The sequence below is a fragment of the Oncorhynchus kisutch genome, linkage group LG4, assembly GCF_002021735.2.
Source record: "Oncorhynchus kisutch isolate 150728-3 linkage group LG4, Okis_V2, whole genome shotgun sequence".
In the NCBI taxonomy this organism is placed as follows: domain Eukaryota; kingdom Metazoa; phylum Chordata; class Actinopteri; order Salmoniformes; family Salmonidae; genus Oncorhynchus; species Oncorhynchus kisutch.
The window spans coordinates 22,392,221-22,409,850 of record NC_034177.2 but is presented as its reverse complement, the minus strand read 5'-3'; the positions used below and the strand labels follow the sequence as shown (position 1 = coordinate 22,409,850).

Sequence of the window (17,630 nt, the reverse complement as noted above, 5' to 3'; positions counted from 1 at the left end):
GTTCCATAAAAATGGAGCTCTATAGGAGAAAGCCCTGCCTCCAGCTGTTTGCTTAGAAATTCTAGGGACAATTAGGAGGCCTGCGTCTTGTGACCGTAGCGTACATGTAGGTATGTACGGCAGGACCAAATCAGAGAGATAGGTAGGAGCAAGCCCATGTAATGCTTTGTAGGTTAGCAGTAAAACCTTGAAATCAGCCCTTGCTTTGACAGGAAGCCAGTGTAGAGAGGCTAGCACTGGAGTAATATGATCAAATTTTTTGGTTCTGTCAGGATTCTAGCAGCCGTATTTAGCACTAACTGAAGTTTATTTAGTGCTTTATCCGGGTAGCTGGAAAATAGAGCATTGCAGTAGTCTAACCTAGAAGTGACAAAAGCATGGATTCATTTTTCTGCATCATTTTTGGACAGAAAATTTCTCCAAAGCTTTTTACTATCATTCTTTATTCAATTAATCTTGGTTTAGTGTAGTTTCTTCTTCTTTTTATTCAGTTCAGTCACGATTTCTCAATTTGCAATAAGTTTGCCAATCGGTTGTGCAGCCAGACTTATTTGTCATTCCTTTTGCCTCATCCCTCTCAACCATACAATTTTTCAATTCCTCATCAATCCACAGGGATTTAACAGTTTTTAGAGTCATTTTCTTAATGGGTGCATGCTTATTAGCAACTGGAATATGCTATTTCATAAATGTGTCAAGTGCAGTGTCTGTTTGCTCCTCATTACACACCACGGACCAACAGATATTCTTTACATCAATAACAGGAATCACTACAAAATGTATTGCATGACCTCTTATACACTATATTAGGCCCAGCCTTTCGAACTTTGGTTTTCCTAGATATGGCTACTTATATTGTGATCACGACATCCAATGGATCTGAATACTGCTTTCAAGCTAATTTCTGCAGCATTAGTAAAGATGTGATCAATACATGTTGATGGTTTCATTCCTGTGCTGTTTGTAACTACCCTAGGTTGACTGATAACCTGAACCAGGTTGCAGGCACTGATTACAGTTTGAAGCTTCTTCTTGAGTGGGCAGCTTGATGAAAGCCAGTCAATATTTAAATCACCCAGAATATACACCTCTCTTTTGATATTACACATATTATCAAGCACTTCACACATGTTATCCAGATACTGACTGTTAGCACTTGGTAGTCTACAGCAGCTTCCCACCAGATTGGGCTTTAGGTGAGGCTGTTGAACCTATAGCCATATTTCTTCAACAGTATTTGACAAGAGATCGTCTCTAATCTTTACAGGAATGTGGTTCTGAATATAAACAGCAACATCTCCACCATTGGCATTTCTATATTTTCTATAAATGTTATAACCTTATATTGCTACCACTGTATCGTCAAAGGTATTATCTAAGTGAGTTTCAGAGATAGTCAGAATATGAATGTCATCTGTTAATAATTAGCTAGTAATTAGCTGTTACTAGCAAATTATTTATTTCATGAACCTTGTTTCTTAAGCTACATATATTAACGTGGGATATTTTGAGCACTTTTCTTCTGGGATGCTTACTTGCTTTCATTGCTTTACTGGGAAGCTTAGTAGATGTGCTCATGTTATTTACGTTAGTACAGGGTGAGCTGCTCACGGTGGACTTCCTCCTAGGGCACACTGGTTTAGTACTAACAGTATAAATCTATTGATTTCTCCCGCAGGAGCGGCATTTTTAGTCAAAATGGGAAAGCTTTTTTGACCTTGTGGCTGTGTTATATAGTGGAAATCGAGTCAAGTGGCAGTGGCCAATGATTTTCTGGTTGATGAAATTCTACACTATTCGCTAAATTTCAGTTTATGTGAGAAAACAATAGTGTAGGGAATCATTGTACCATCAAAATCGCTGTGAAATGTATTTTTCAAAAACAAATAGGATTGTTTTACAACTATTTATAGTTGGTCGACCAAAACCGAAAGTAAAAGGCTCAAGTGCGAGTCTCCGCCATGTTACGGGGAATGGAAAGCGAGGGAGGGGCTTGATTTTGTTTTGAATGCAGCCTATTGCTGTTGCAATTCACCAATCTTCCACATACAGGAGAAATTATTGGTGTAGCACCTTTAACTTCTCTATGATAGGGGGCAGCATTTGGATTTTTGGATGAAAAGCATGCCCATATTCAACTGCCTGCTACTCATCCCCAGAAGATAAAATATGCATATTATTAGTAGATTTGGATAGAAAACACTGAAGTTTCTAAAACTGTTTGAATCATGTCTGTGAGTATAACAGAACTTATGTAGCAGGCGAAACCCAGAGGACAAACCATTCAGATTAGTTTTTTTTGAGGTCACTGATTTCATTGGGAATCTTGATTTCTGTGCGGTCTGTGCATATTTGTAAACAACACCTGGTGCATGAAATCTAAGGAAGTCTCTAGATTTTGCTCGCCTGAAGTAGAGTATAATGTGATAAACTGCAGACCACACTACTTGCCTAGATAGAGAGTTACCTAAGTATGATTCTCAATCAGGGACAACAATTGACAGCTGCCTCTGATTGAGAACCATACTAGGTGGAACTCAAAACCCAACATAGAAAAACAAACAGACTGCCCACCTCAACTCACGCCCTGACCATACTAAAACAAAGACAAAAACAAAGGAACTAAGGTCAGAACGTGACACTTGTCTCATTACGCACACCTGGTTCCCATTCCCCCTGATTAGTATGTTATATATGTGCCCTCTGTTTCACATTGTCCTTGTCGGTTATTGTTCCCATGTCCATTGGTCTTGTGAGTACCTGTGCTTTGTTGTTTGGGCTTTCGTGCTACGTGTATTGTGCACTTGTTATTTCGGGTCTCGTTCCGTGTAGTGTTATTACGGGTCTCGTCCCGTGTAATTGTTAGAGGCTTAGACCTCGTTCTTTTGTTTGGGTTACATCCCTGTGTATTTTATATACTTGTTTGTTTTGGGTGTCGTCCCTGTGCCTTTTTCATGAAATGTTGTATTTTGGGTGGAGTAATAAAACCCCCTATTACGTATTGCTGCAACTGTCTCCGATTCTTATACAATGTGACAGAATAACCGATCCGCAAAATGGAGACAGCGGGAAAGGCAGAGCTGGCATCACGAGGACTGTCTCTCCAGACTCGGCAACACCATGGACAGCATGCTGGCAACCATCTGCATTTGGAGAGGAACCTGTGCTGGAGACTGGAGGGACTGCACATTCCTCTCCAAATGCAGGATGGTTGCCAGCACACTGTCAATGGCGCTGCCGAGTCTGGAGAGACAGTCCTCGTGATGCCAGTCTGGGAAACGGGTGGACCCAAGGTCCAGTCCTACGAGCCCTTCACTCTCCTCTTCCGCTAGGTGTTGTATCATCCTGTGGAGCGCCAAGAGGGGGGTGAGCATCTACTCTGACTATGCCAAGGATCTTGGACCACCTCGGAGCTCGCCCTGGAGTTCTGGACCATCGCAGCTGGAGTTAGCCTGTCGTGATGACAACCTGTCACTCGATCAGCTCATCAGCATGGCAATCCGGTTGGACAACCTCCTGTGGGTTGACAAGGACCTGTGCGGAATCTGGAGCACAAGGCTACACCTGCTCCGTGGCCAGAGCCGATGGAGGTGGGCTCTGCACGTTTGCCCGAGGCACAGTGTAGGAGAAGGAAGAATCTGGGCCTGCTCCTATTCTGGAGAGAGGGGTCATTTCTCCCCGACCTGCCCTCTATCCACAAATAGGCGAGGAGGTGACAAGCCAGGGAATTCTCCTGCTCCCACCCAGGAGTGTCAGGGGAGGTGTCTGTCAACACCACCACGTTGGAAAGTCTGGACCACGCCCCTCAAGTGGATTTACCGGAGGAATACCAGGATCTGCACCGGGTTCTCTAAGACCCAGGCTACACGCCTGCCTCATCACCCCTGGGACTGTGCCATTGACCTGTTGTCTGAAGCAGCACTCCCGAGAGGACACGTGTATATACCGCTCTCCTATGCTGAGACTAAGGCCATGGATCTACGTACAGGAGAGCCTCCAGCAGGATTTTATCCACCCCTCTACATCACCAGCCTCCTCAAGCTTTTTTTTTGTAAAAAAGAAAGATGGGGGACTGCGCCCCTGCATTGATTATCAAACTCTGAAGTTCAGCAAACCTTTACCCCTTATCCCAACCATCATCAAACAAATGCGCAGTATTTCACGATACTGGAATTGAGGAGTGCCTACAATCTGGTGCACATTCGTGCAGGCGACAAATGGAAAACGGTCTTTTCCGCGATTACGAGTATCTCCTAATGCCTTTTGGCCTGTCTTATGCTCCTTCAGTCTTCCAGGCCATTATTAACTAATTGTTTCGGGACATGCTGGGACGGGGCATAGTGGTTTATGTAGACAACATTTGGGTCTATTCTGCTGACCGCACCCAGCATGTCTCGTCAGTCAGGTCTGTGCTGGGAAAACTGCTGGAGCATGATCTTTTTGTCAAACAAGAGAAATGTTTGTTTTTACAGTGTTTCCATGTTATTTTTGGGCTACCTCATATCCACGGAAGGAGTGGAGATGGAGGAGCAACACATCTGCGCAGTCAGGTCATGGCCCGTCTCCAACTCCGTGAAAGCAGTCCAGCGAATTCCTTGGGTTCGACATCTATTTCCAGAGGTTCAACCGGGGCTTCAGCACAGTGGTTGCACCTCTTACCTTCCTGCTAAGAGGTCCCCAGCACCTTTGTTGGACGGCGGAGGCGGAGAGAACGTTGGAGACACTGAAGGCACGCTTCACCACTACTCTCGTACTGGTACATTCCGATCCCTCCCTCCCCTTCATCGTTGAGGTGGATGCATCCGAAGGAGGAGTCGGGGCAGTGCTGTCCCAGTGCGCTGTCCCCTGTTCACGGAACCCGAACCTGCACAGTGCCCGGAGAACCATGCCTATGTGCACACAGGTGTGCGGGACCGCCTCCTTATCTGGGCGTACACGGCGCCTGCGTCGTGTCATCCTGGGATAAGCCGTACCATCACCTGCCTGTCTGAGAAGTACTGGTGGCACACCTTGGCTAAGGACACCAGGATTGAAGTCTCTTCCTGCTCCATCTGTGCTCAGTGAAAGACACCCACACACCTTCCTTAGGAAAGCTCCTTCCCCAGCCGGCTCCACAATGACTCTGGTCTCACCTCACGGTGGACTTTGTCACTGACCTTCCCCCTTCCCAGGGGAACACCACTGTTCTCATCGTTGTGGACCTGTTTTCCAAAGCTTGTCACCTCCTTAATTTGCCTCGGCTCCCATCGGCCGTGGAGGCTCTTTTTACGCATGTCTTCTGGCACTACGGGATCCCGGAGGACATTGTGTCAGATCGTGGTCCTCAGTTCACCTCACGCGTAAGGAAGGCGTGAATGGAACGCCTGGGGGTTACGGTCAGTCTTAACTCCGGGTACCATTCTCAAGCTAATGGGCAGGTGGAGAGGGTCAATCAGGAACCGGACAGGTTCCTGAGGTGTTACTGTCAAGACCGGCCGGGTAGCGGGCGGATTTTCTACCTTGGGCTGAGTACGCGCAGAATTCCCTTCCGCCACTCCTCCACTAACCTCACTCCTTTCTAGTGCATGTTGGGGTATCAGCTGGCTCTGGCACCTTGGCATCTGAGCCAGACTGAGGTCCCTGCAGTGGAGGAGAGGTTTTGGAGCGCGGAGGATAGTGCTGCGCACACTCGTCTCCAGCGGGCTGTGAGTCGGCACAAGGAACAGGCCAACCGCCACTGCAGTAAGGCGCCGTTTTCTTTCCAGGCAACCAGGTCTGGCTCTCCACCCGGAACCTGCCCCCCCCCCGACCTGCCCTGTTGGAAGCTGAGCGCAAGGTTTTTGTGGCTGTTTTAAAGTCCTGACAAGGGTTAATGAGGTAACGTACCGTTTGCAATTCCCTGCTGATTACCGCATTAACCCGACTTTTCATGTGTCTTTCCTCAGGCCAGTGGTCCCTGGTCCCGTCGCTGAGGCTGGCTGCAGTGATGCCTCGCCTCCTCTGGATATTGAGGGACGTCTGGCGTACTCGGTCGATGAAGTTCTGGATTCGAGGCGTCGGGTGGGGTGTCTCCAGTACATCATCGACTGGGAAGGGTATGGCACAGAGAAGCCATGCTGGGTTTCTGCGGTGGACATCCTGGACGCTTCGTGACCAGGTATTTTTTACCGTCGGTGGGGGGAGGGGGTACTGTCACGCATTCCCCCGGTACTGCTGCTCATTCCGTGCTCCAGTTCTGGAGGTCTAGTTTACCGGCTTTCTAGGCATCACTGAACTGGATTCATTACCACTAACACAGACTGTCTTGTCTCATGTCTGTAGTGACACCTCTTGCACTGAGATGTCTTAGACCACTGAGCCACTCGATCATAGTAACTTGATAATGCTATTTTCATCATCAGTAATGTGTATGGACATAATGCACATGCTCCAAATAAGACCTTTTTGCACAATTTACCATCAAATTACAGGATTTACACAACAAATACTTGGATTTTAACGAAACACCTGATGACTCTGCTGATCGTTTTCCTCCGAGACTGAATCAAAACTCTCCAAATAGCAATATCATAACAATATTGCGCAGGGATTTCTCTGTTGATGCCTGGTATTACTTCAAAATGGATGCAAAGGGTTATACCAGGACGAACAAAACTGTCACGAAAATGTAACAGATTTATTCCTAATTTACCCCTTTTTGTTACAATTTGTTATAGATGTTGATCATCAGTTGGCTCCCTTTTCTGATCATCATTTGATATCTTTGAATTTACAAGCTACTGTCACGCTCTGACCATAGTTTTCTTTGTATGTTTATATGTTTTGTTTGGTCAGGGTGTGATCTGAGTGGGCATTCTGTTGTATGTCTAGTTTGTCTATTTCTATGTTTGGCCTGATATGGTTCTCAATCAGAGGCAGGTGTTCGTCATTGTCTCTGATTGGGAACCATATTTAGGTAGCCTGTTTTGTGGGTGGTTGTTTCCTGTCTTCTGTCTTTGTGTCTATGCACCAGATAGGACTGTTTCGGTTTTTCACATTTGTTGTTTTGGTATTTTGTAGTGTTCACATTTATGGTCTTTATTAAACATTTTGAACTCTAACCACGCTTTGGTCCGATCCTTCGTCCACAGAAGAAAACCGTTACAGCTACTAAAAAAATCTAAAAGGTATTCAAGGATATTGGAAATGAAACAGCACAAAGATCCTATTTTCATTGGCAACATCAAAACGATAGCCAAATATATTTTTGCAAGAAAAGACTTGGGTCATGGAAGGAGATGGGAATTTTTCAAATATAATGTTAGAGTTGTAGCCATTAAACGTGCCAAAGAGCTGAAGCACCTGAAGAACCTAAGAGAACAAGATTTGAGGAGAAAGCTTGACAGTTTTCTAAAGAAAGATAATCTATTCCAAGAAGAAGAGTCCGTATTTAAATCTTTACAAATAGAATTAGAACAGCTTTACTCAGATCTGGCAAAGGGTGCCTTTGTCAGATCAAGAGCATAATGGTTTTAAGAGAGTGAAAGAAACACCAGTTATTTTTATACACTTGAAAATAAACTACAAAATAAAATCTGTAATGGCACTCAAAATGAATGACGTATTACACAAAGTTCCCAGTACAATATCAACATTTTGCAATTCCTTTTACGAAAACCTTTTAAAAGTCACAGTTTGATAGAGATACAGTGGGGAGAACACGTTTTTGATACACTGCCGATTTTGCAGGTTTTCCTACATACAAAGCATGTACAGTGGGGCAAAAAAGTATTTAGTCAGCCACCAATTATGCAAGTTCTCCCACTTAAAAATATGAGAGAGGCCTGTAATTTTTATCATAGGTACACTTCAACTGTGAGAGACAGAATCTAAAACAAAAATCCAGAAAATCACATTGTATGATTTTTAAGTAATTAAATTGCATTTTATTGCATGACATAAGTATTTGATCACCTACCAACCAGTAAGAATTCCGGCTCTCACAGACCTTAAGAAGCCCTCCTGTTCTCCACTCATATTACCTGTATTAACTGCACCTGTTTGAACTCGTTACCTGTATAAAAGACACGTGTCCACACACTCAATCAGACTCCAACCTCTCCACAATGACCAAGACCAGAGAGCTGTGTAAGGACATCAGGGCTAAAATTGTAGACCTGCACAAGGCTGGGATGGGCTACAGGATAATAGGCAAGCAGCTTGGTGAGAAGGCAACAACTGTTGGCGCAATTATTAGAAAATGGAAGAAGTTCAAGATGAAGGTCAATCACCCTCGGTCTGGGGCTCCATGCAAGATCTCACCTCGTGGGGCATCAATGATCATGAGGAAGGAGAGGGATCAGCCCAGAACTACATCGCAGGACCTGGTCAATGACCTGAAGAGAGCTGGGATCACAGTCTCAAAGAAAACCATTAGTAACACACTATGCCGTCATGGATTAAAATCCTGCAGCGCACGCAAGGTCCCCCTGCTCAAGCCAGCGCATGTCCAGGCCCGTCTAAAGTTTGCCAATGACCATCTGGATGATCCAGAGGAGGAATGGGAGAAGGTCATGTGATCTGATGAGACAAAAATAGAGCTTTTTGGTCTAAACTCCACTCGCCGTGTTTGGAGGAAGAAGAAGGATGAGTACAACCCCAAGAACACCATCACAACCGTGAAGTATGGAGGTGGAAACATCATTCTTTGGGGATGCTTTTCTGCAAAGGGGACAGGATGACTGCACCGTATTGAGGGGAGGATGGATGGGGCCATGTATCGTGAGATCTTGGCCAACAACCTCCTTCCCTCAGTAAGAGCATTGAGTCTTCTGGGTCTTCCAGCATGATAACGACCCGAAACACACAGCCAGGGCAATATAATGTTGCTCATGTTAATTTCCTTTTTCAGCTTCATACCAATGCCTATTCTCAGATAGAATTTTAGCATGTATATCTTGGTGGGGCCAAACCAAAAAAGAAACTATACAGATGCATGGCAGCAAACCCACTACACAATACTAAACAATACATAAATTGCACTATAATGGTGACAAACGGTGCCCACACACTGTTAGTGCCTACATAAAGCTGTCCCAACAGCATAGTCCAAACATCTTACCACTGCTACACCTGACTATCATCTGAGCCTTGTCTGGCAGCGAAACAGTTAATTCAGCCTTATTTACTGCCTTTAAAAAAACATAGCTGATATGGATAACTTGCTTAAACAAATGAGGTTTCTAATGACAATTGAGATGTAGAAACTATGGCATAAGGAGACGCCTAGCGGATAAGAGGCAATCCGTAATTTCGATAAAGACAATGAGCAAGCTAAGATGGACGTAGTCAAAATAACTATTTGTTCACTTTTTAAATGTACACCAACAGAATTCAGAACATGGGCCGTTCTTACAGTATTCTACCTGTACACCAAGTCAGAACCATAGGATAAAAAAGGGGCTTATAAGCAGACAATGAAAGCTCTTACAATATTCGATGATTACTCTTCTCTTAAACAGGTTATAGGCTACATGTGCACCACCAAGTCAGAACAGTAAGCAAAATTAGATTGGGAAACGGGACCAAATTATTAGGGTGAGGCACATGGGCTACTAACAGCTTACTACACAACATACGCTTAGAATTCCTTTCTTAGCTACAGTATACTGTGTTTACTGTGGAGCCCCTAGTCCCACTCAACATGCTCAGATACCTCTTTTGTCCCATCTCCCACACATGCGGTGACTTCACCCAGCACAACTAGTGCGTCCAGAGATGCAATCTCTTATCGTCACTCAATGCCTAGGTTTACCTCCACTGTACCAGCACCCTACCATACCCCTGCCTGTACATTATGCCTTGAATCTATCCTACCACGCCCAGAAATCTACTCCTTTTATTCTCTGTCCCCAACACACTAGACAACCAGTTTTGATAGTCTTTAGCCGTACCCTCATCCTACTCCTCCTCTGTTCCTCGGGTGATGTAGAGGTTAACCCAGGCCATGTGTGTCCCCAGGCGCTCTCATTTGTTGACTTCTGTAACCGTAAAAGCCTTGGTTTCATGCATGTTAACATCAGAAGCCTCCTCACTACGTTTGTTTTACTCACTGCTTTAGCACACCCCGCCAACCCTGAGGTCCTTGCCATGTCTGAATCCTGGCTTAGGAAGGCTACCAAAAATTCTGAGATTTCCATCCCCAACTACAACATTTTCCGTCAAGATAGAACTGCCAAAGGGGGAGGAAGCCTGCAAAGTTATGTCATACTTTCCAGGTCTATGCCCAAACAGTTCAAGCATCTAATTTAATTTCCCTCCAGAAACAAGTTTCCGCCTGTTATAGACCCCCTTCAGCTCCCAGCTGTGCCCTGGACACCATATGGGAATTGATTGCCCCCCATCTATCTTCAGAGTTAATTCTGTTAGGTGGCCTAAACTGGGATATGCTTAAAACCCCGGCAGTCCTACAATCTAAGCTAGATACCCTCAATCTCAAACAAATAATCAAGGAACCCACCAGGTACAACCCTAAATCCATAAACATGAGCACCCTCAAAGATAGTATCCTGACCAACTTTCCCTCCAAATACACCTCTGCGGTTTTCAATTAGGATCTCAGCGATCTGCATCCACTATGGGTCCGCGGTCAAACGACCACCCCTCATCACTGTCAAACGTTCCCTAAAACACTTCTGCAAGCAGGCCTTTCTAATCGACCTGGCCCAGGTATCCTGGAAGGATATTGATCTCATCCCGTCAGTAAAGGATGCTTGGTCGTTCTTTAAAAGTAATTTCCTCACCATCTTAAATAAGCATGCCCCTTTCAAAAAATGTAGAACTAAGAACAGAAATAGCCCTTGGTCACTAAAGTCCATGGAGAATAAGGGCACCTCCTCCCAGCTTCCCACTGCACTGAGGCTAGGAAACACTGTCACCACCGATTTTTAAATCCACAGAAATTGAGAATTTCAATAAGCATTTCTCTACGGCTGGCCATGCTTTCCTCCTGGCTACCCCAACCCTGGCCAACCTCTCCATACTCCCCGCAGCTACTTGCCCAAGCCTCCCCAGCTTCTCCTTCACCCAAACAAGATAGCAGATGTCCTGAAAAAGCTGCAAAACCTGGACTCATACAAATCAGCTGGGCTAGACAATCAGGGCCCTCTCTTTCTACACTTATTCATCGCCATTGATGCAACCCCTATTACCAGTCTGTTCAACCTCTCTTCCGTATCATCCGAGATTCCAAAAGATTGGAAAGCTGCCGCGGTCATCCCCCTCTTCAAAGGGGAGACACTCTAGACCCAAACTATTACAGACCTATATTCATTCTGCCCTGCCTTTCGAAAGTTCACCCGCATTCTTATCGGACCTCTGAGACTATCACAGTGCAGATTCATTTATACGGAGACTTGATTACACACAGGTGGATTGTATTTATCATCATTAGTCATTTAGGTCAACATTGGATCATTCAGAGAACCTCACTGAACTTCTGGAGAGAGTTTGCTGCACTGAAAGTAAAGGGGCTGAATAATTTTGCACGCCCAATTTTTCTGTTTTTGATTTGTTAAAAAAGTTTGAAATATCCAATAAATGTCGTTCCACCTCATGATTGTGTCCCACTTGTTGTTGATTCTTCACAAATACAGTTTTATATCTTTATGTTTGAAGCCTGAAATGTGGCAAAAGGCCGCAAAGTTCAAGGGGGCCGAATACTTTCGCAAGGAACTGTATTTGACTCAATGTTGCATGACGTACACTAAGGCAATGTTGGCAGAATAGAGGGATGCAATTCAATGCATGATTAATATAATTCACCAATACATTTCTTGGTAGTCCAACAAATATTGCTATCAGGTTATAAACCACAGCTGGCCTGGTACATTGTTTGCTGCCTTCATTTGGGATGCACTGGCATTTTTTCTGCCTCCATGTACAGAATTCTCATGGAAAACCAGAACAACATTGTCAATCACAAATATGAGAATCTGCTCACAAACTATGAGCCACGCCATTAAACCATTACGCAATAAACATTGTTTTCTGAAAAAAAGTACCATTGGTGCCAAATCGGCTGTATAATATGGCAATCAACGGTGCAAATACCCCTCCCAGCTGTTCAAATCTTACTTCCATAGATGTATTTTGATAATCCATCTGGTGCCAGATCACAGGCTGTTCTCAACACATTATTCAGTTTCCCTGATAGGTATCAGACATCTAAATAAAGGACTGCTGCCAAACCACAACAAGCTCAATTACCTGAAATGTTCTACTTTACTATCAGCTGTGAGAAACACCCCACTCAGCACCCTGAACCTAACCTGAACCAGTATGGCTCTTAAGACTGCTGGGGCCATATAAAGACCAACAACTATTTGGGAGCACACCTCGGTCTGATATTACAGCACAATATCAAGCATGGTTGTGTTGCGGGGGTCAGTGTGCTGCTAACAGCTTAGCTTACTCCACTGTCCGACTGCCCCATACTGTGCTCGAACCACTGTACTTCTGCTTTGCAACACATGTGACCGCCCTCCTTGACAACATGTAAACAAAAAGTAACTTGTGCTTGGCTGCATCAGCGGCACTTCAAGCTAGCTGTGGAGTAATGCAGTTATGTTCTTAACTCTGTTACAGCTCCTCAGCTCCCATTAGCAGTTCCATCCAGTCTGCCAACAATGAAGAGATAGGGGTCCAAGGGGAAAGGTTGGTGTCTCCATGTCCTCATATGTATCCTCAGTCATCGCCCTCCCCCTTCTATGTTTCTTCATGCTATAATGACCAACCATTGAGGTTTGAAAAGGGCTTGGTTGTGTCCCACTGGACACACCACATCATTTCAACATGGACATTTGGGTAATACTTCGTTGAGACGTTTATTAATGAGATTTCAACCTTTATTCATCCACTCAAAAAGACAGCTAGAAGTTTGTTGAATTACCAATGTGCTATCACTATGCTTTCAACTATCTAAAAACACAACCAAATTCCCAATCAAAAACAATGTCTGATTTTTTTGTTTAGTTGTCACCGCGCTTTCAACCATTTAAAAGCAAAGTTCAAATGGGAATGCAATGTCAGATATTTTGTATGGATAGAACAACTTAATGTGTTTGATTTAATAGCACAACCAAATGACCTGTATGGATTCCAGTTGAGATTACATTCAAAGTACATAGGGCAAGTGATCAATACTGTTTGAGATACTGCACAGATATTTATAGCAATTACAAAAAATCTCCACAGACCTGTAACCTGCTATCTTGAACATGCAGGCTTCTATGATTACATAAGAAGACATGTATAGTCACAGTAACCTCAACATGTGGCCATGGATCAGTGGAGGCTGATGACTAGAATGGAAATGAGAGGGCTACTTACACCGTTTTAGGAAGGGATCACAGCAGTGATTGAATGAGGGTATGAGGAATGAGTTGAGGTGTTCAGAGGCTTGACTTCAGTGCAGTACAGGACTTGACTGGGAAGACAAAAACCAATAACACAACCAAATGAAATCAAACCTTAAAGGCACTTTAAATAAAGTTAATCCTATTCTTTAACTTAGATTTTTGGTTGAGATGGCGACATAAATCCAACATATTCATTATTAACGTAAATATTACATTTCAAATCAACCAAATCTTGAAACCCTAGGCCTATATGTATTGTCTATTTTTAGTTGAAGTTTGGATTTAATTGAAACAATAGCTGTTAATGACTTCGCAAAATATATATATAGACCTTGTATCACTAAACTATAAGGCACAAGGGGGGGTATATGGCCAATTTCCCACGGCTAAGGGCTGTTCTTATGCACAACTCAGAGTGCCTGGAAACAGACCTTAGCCGTGGTATAGTGGCCATATACCACAAACTCCCGAGGTGCCTTATTGCTTTTATAAAGTGGTTACCAATGTAAAATAAGTGTTTTGTTATACCCGTGGTATACGGTCCCCTACAGTTTTCAGCCAATCAGCATTCAGAGCTCAAACAATCCAGTTTATAATTCATGTTATATGACTTATGAAGTAAAGTTACATTTCATTTGCTCTGTTAAACCTACCCTTTGAAATGACTTCGATAGCAGTAAATCTATTTATTAAGGGATCTCTCAGTAATCATTCTCACGATAGCACATAGGTAGTAGTCAGTGACAAATATCAAAGCTAAGCAGAGCTGGCCTTAGTTAAAACCCTGGATGGGACACCAAATGGATAGCTGCAGATAGATTAACTATCCAGTAGGAGGTGCTGCTCATCTTATTCTCTTTTTTTTCTGATAGTGGATATAACATTGAAGATCTGACCTTGTTTCAAAGGTTGAAATGAAACATATTTTATACAAAGTTTGTTTGTGTTGAAAACATGTTACCTTCAAAACAACAGCTTACATTGACTACTTGATCTCAAGTGTCCCTAATTAGCAAGTACCAGTATTAGAGATGTTTCTTTGCTGCGCTCTGGCATTCAAGGGATATCATTGCAGTTCTATACTCTATATTGGAGTATTGGACTGCATAATGCACCTTGCTTGCTTACCTCCTTCTGAAGTGCCTTATTCATTCCCTTGGAGATGGCGTTTCTGTGAACAGATAAGTTGTATTTACTCTACGCTATATGCCACAGTATCTGCAGTGGTGTACAGTTGTAGGCCTACTTCCACTAGAGGGAACTCTACACTAGACAAAGGCAAAATTATAGACATGAAGCCACACCAAGTTTTTTTTTTTTAAGTCAATGTAGTGCAAAACATGAACCGAATGAGTAACATGTATTTTTCCTTGTTCAATGGTTGAACTTCATGTTCATTTTCATTGTTGAGTTTTTCTGGAACATTTTACAAGACTTGTCTTTAGAGTAATATCATTGCTAGGGAGAGAGGGAGTGCCCTCATCTTTGTGGGGAGACTTGAAAGAGGTTGAGGCAAGAGGGATTGGGTTAAATGCATTAGACACATTAATTGTGCAACTGACTAGATATCCACTTTCCCTTACAAATTATCTATGTACTGTAATTTATTAATTGTCAGTGGGCATACTATTGTTTTGCTGTTACCACCAAGAGGAAGAGGGCGGATCCCAATCTGTCGTTTAATCCGATTGGTCTATTAGTTGTCAAAATCGCACCCAAAGATCTACTTTTATTGGTTGTTGTGCTGAATTGCATAAAATAGGTTGCCGGAATTGGGTAAAGAAACATACCACTGGATATGCATTTTTTCCTGATTTCCCACCTCAGACCGAACCCAGTTGCAGACAAAGTGGCGTGAAAGGACCTCAACTACTTAGAGTAAAATCATGGTTTAATCAATCAACCAGAAACTATACACATCTTGGATTCCCGTTTAACAACCATATGTATGTGAGTATGCAGTCAATTGTTATTAGGCTACTTTGCAAGTGTTTATCTGAATGTTGGCTAGCTTGTCATCTGAAGTCTTGACAGAAGGAGTAACTAGGTGGACGTCGTTACTTCAGCTAAAGTTTGTTTGCTAGTTAGTTAACTGGCTGGCTAGGTAAATTAGTTGTTAAACTTATTTTCATATATATATATATATATATAACTAGCTAGTTAGCTTGACAGAACATAGGGTTAAACAGGTTTCTTTGATACAAATGGGTGGTACTCTAGAAATAGAAGGGAAAAAAACAATGTTACGTTAGAGTTAACCAGTTAGCAAACTAGCTATCTAGTCCTTTGGCGAAACCATTGATAATTAGCTAGCTAGCGTTAACGTGCAAGGCCTGACCAGATCAGTCTGAAGATATTTTGGGGGGCTAAGACTGTCAGGTTAGCTTGCCTTAACAATGTGAGCGTTTAAATGAATTTCGCTATCGTTATAATCGGACTTCATTAGCTAGCTTACAATGCAACGTTTATTGGAATGCCAGCTTTGACGTCATGACATGATTCCACATGTGGCTTGTGTTCAATTGTCTGAAGGAAATCGAAGCTATCTAACCACGCCACCTTTTGATGTCTTGAATTCAACTTTTTGTTCTTTTATAGGAGTTTTACAATTTAAATTGATTCACTCAACGGCTGTTGTAGCCTAGGTGAAACTTCGTTAACGTGATAATTATTGAAGTTATTTGTTTGAAAGTAGCCACCACCCAGGATTTCAATATGATTGATCAGCGTAGTTATTTATATTTTGCTGGCTGTCACATAGAGGGGTGTATTTTGATGTCTCTGTTTAATAATAATCATAACACACTAAACAGGGTTGATTTCCATTCATAAATAAGTTTGAAAAAATAAATGTTATTTGGCACCCTACTGAGACGTTGAAAGCAAAATGCATAATTCCAGGGCTATAGCATAATAGGCTAGGAGTAAACTGGGACCTTGGTGACTAAAATAATTTTAAAGTTAGGCAGTAAAACAAAATAGCTTTATTAGACTTAGTTGTGGAAAATAAGTTCATTTACAATTACAACTTTTACAATTAAAATCTTCATTTTCCAAGTCACACCAGACCAGACACATTAATAAATTCATCCCACTTTAGATGGCAGATTCAGTCCAAAATGTAACTCTTTGGCTTTTCTCTCTGGTCCTTCTGGAACAGGATGGCAAAGTGGCCTCCAAAACAATTGTTTCTCAGCCATAAAGGATTAAGTCTTCTACTAAGAGAAGAATTTTCATCTTTGAAAGCTCCTGGCTATAAGGTCCCTGACTCCCTGGAGCTGTTCTTTCAAACACTTTTTCATTAGACTCACTCACTGGCTTGTCAAAGTAGCATGAGGATTTGAACCCACATGCCCTCAGTTGCACAGACACCAGCCATTTCCCAATGGGCCATGTAGAGTCCCTACGGATTGATAGAAGCTCTTGGTTATTAGGACTGCAAACCAGCTGGTGATCCATTCAGCATCACAAATGCAGAGAAGTTCCCTGCTTCAGACTCCTGAACCCCCGGTTCTCCTCCATCCTCCCTGTGTCTAATAAAAAGGAGTAGCACTGGAATACAAACACCATGTGAAAAGATCCTGGAAAGGCTTTTAGTCAGAAGGGCTGAGATGTTTACGGAGGGAAGAAACAAGATGGGAAAATAGGGACCTTTCTTTTCTAAGTTGCCTATTGGCAATCTAATTAATAGGCCCCATTCATGTGTGAATGTCCTGGAAGTTTGGTATTTAGTCTCTCAGAGAATGATTAAGCATCGTCCTGATCATGCTGGGCATGACTGGCAGTTATTATTGGCAGTAATAGCTGATTAACAGGTTCTATCTCCAGGCCATCGGACTGCTAAACAGTCATCATTAGCTGGCCTCCGTCCAGTACCTTGGCCTGAACCTTAGACACTATCACTAACCGGCTACCACTCGGTACTCTATCCTGCACCTTGGACTGCTGTCGTATGTACATAGCCAACACTGCTCACTTAAATGTTTACGTACTGTTTTACCCACTTTATTTATTTACTGTATTCTAGTCATTGCTCATCCTATATGACTACTGCTGTACACACCTTTTCTAGTCATACTGTCTATATACACACACACACACCATTCACATATTTATATTGCGGACTCTGATATTGCTGGTTCTGATATGTCTTAATTTTTTAAGTTGAAATTTTGTTTATTGTATTGCTTCATTACTGCACTATAGGACCTAGAAACCCAAGCGTTTTGCTGCACCTGTGATAACATCTTCAAA

General features: G+C 42.9%; 1 protein-coding gene across 15 annotated transcripts in view; it reads left to right on the top strand.

The window, feature by feature from the left end:
* Positions 1 to 2,731: 2,731 nt before the first annotated feature.
* Positions 2,732 to 17,630, top strand: part of LOC109889243 (kelch-like protein 25) — a 59,597-nt gene continuing 44,698 nt past the window's right edge. For 9 of the 15 annotated variants that reach the window (XR_002255249.2, XR_002255248.2, XR_004209676.1 and 6 more), the window contains exon 1: positions 15,125 to 15,326. The gene's annotated coding sequence lies outside the window, so the exon portion shown is untranslated. Of the gene's footprint in view, positions 2,753 to 5,924; positions 6,137 to 12,603; positions 12,673 to 15,106; positions 15,327 to 17,630 lie in introns of those variants that run through there. The other 6 variants (XR_004209674.1, XM_031822669.1, XM_031822670.1 and 3 more) reach the window with 4 other exon arrangements.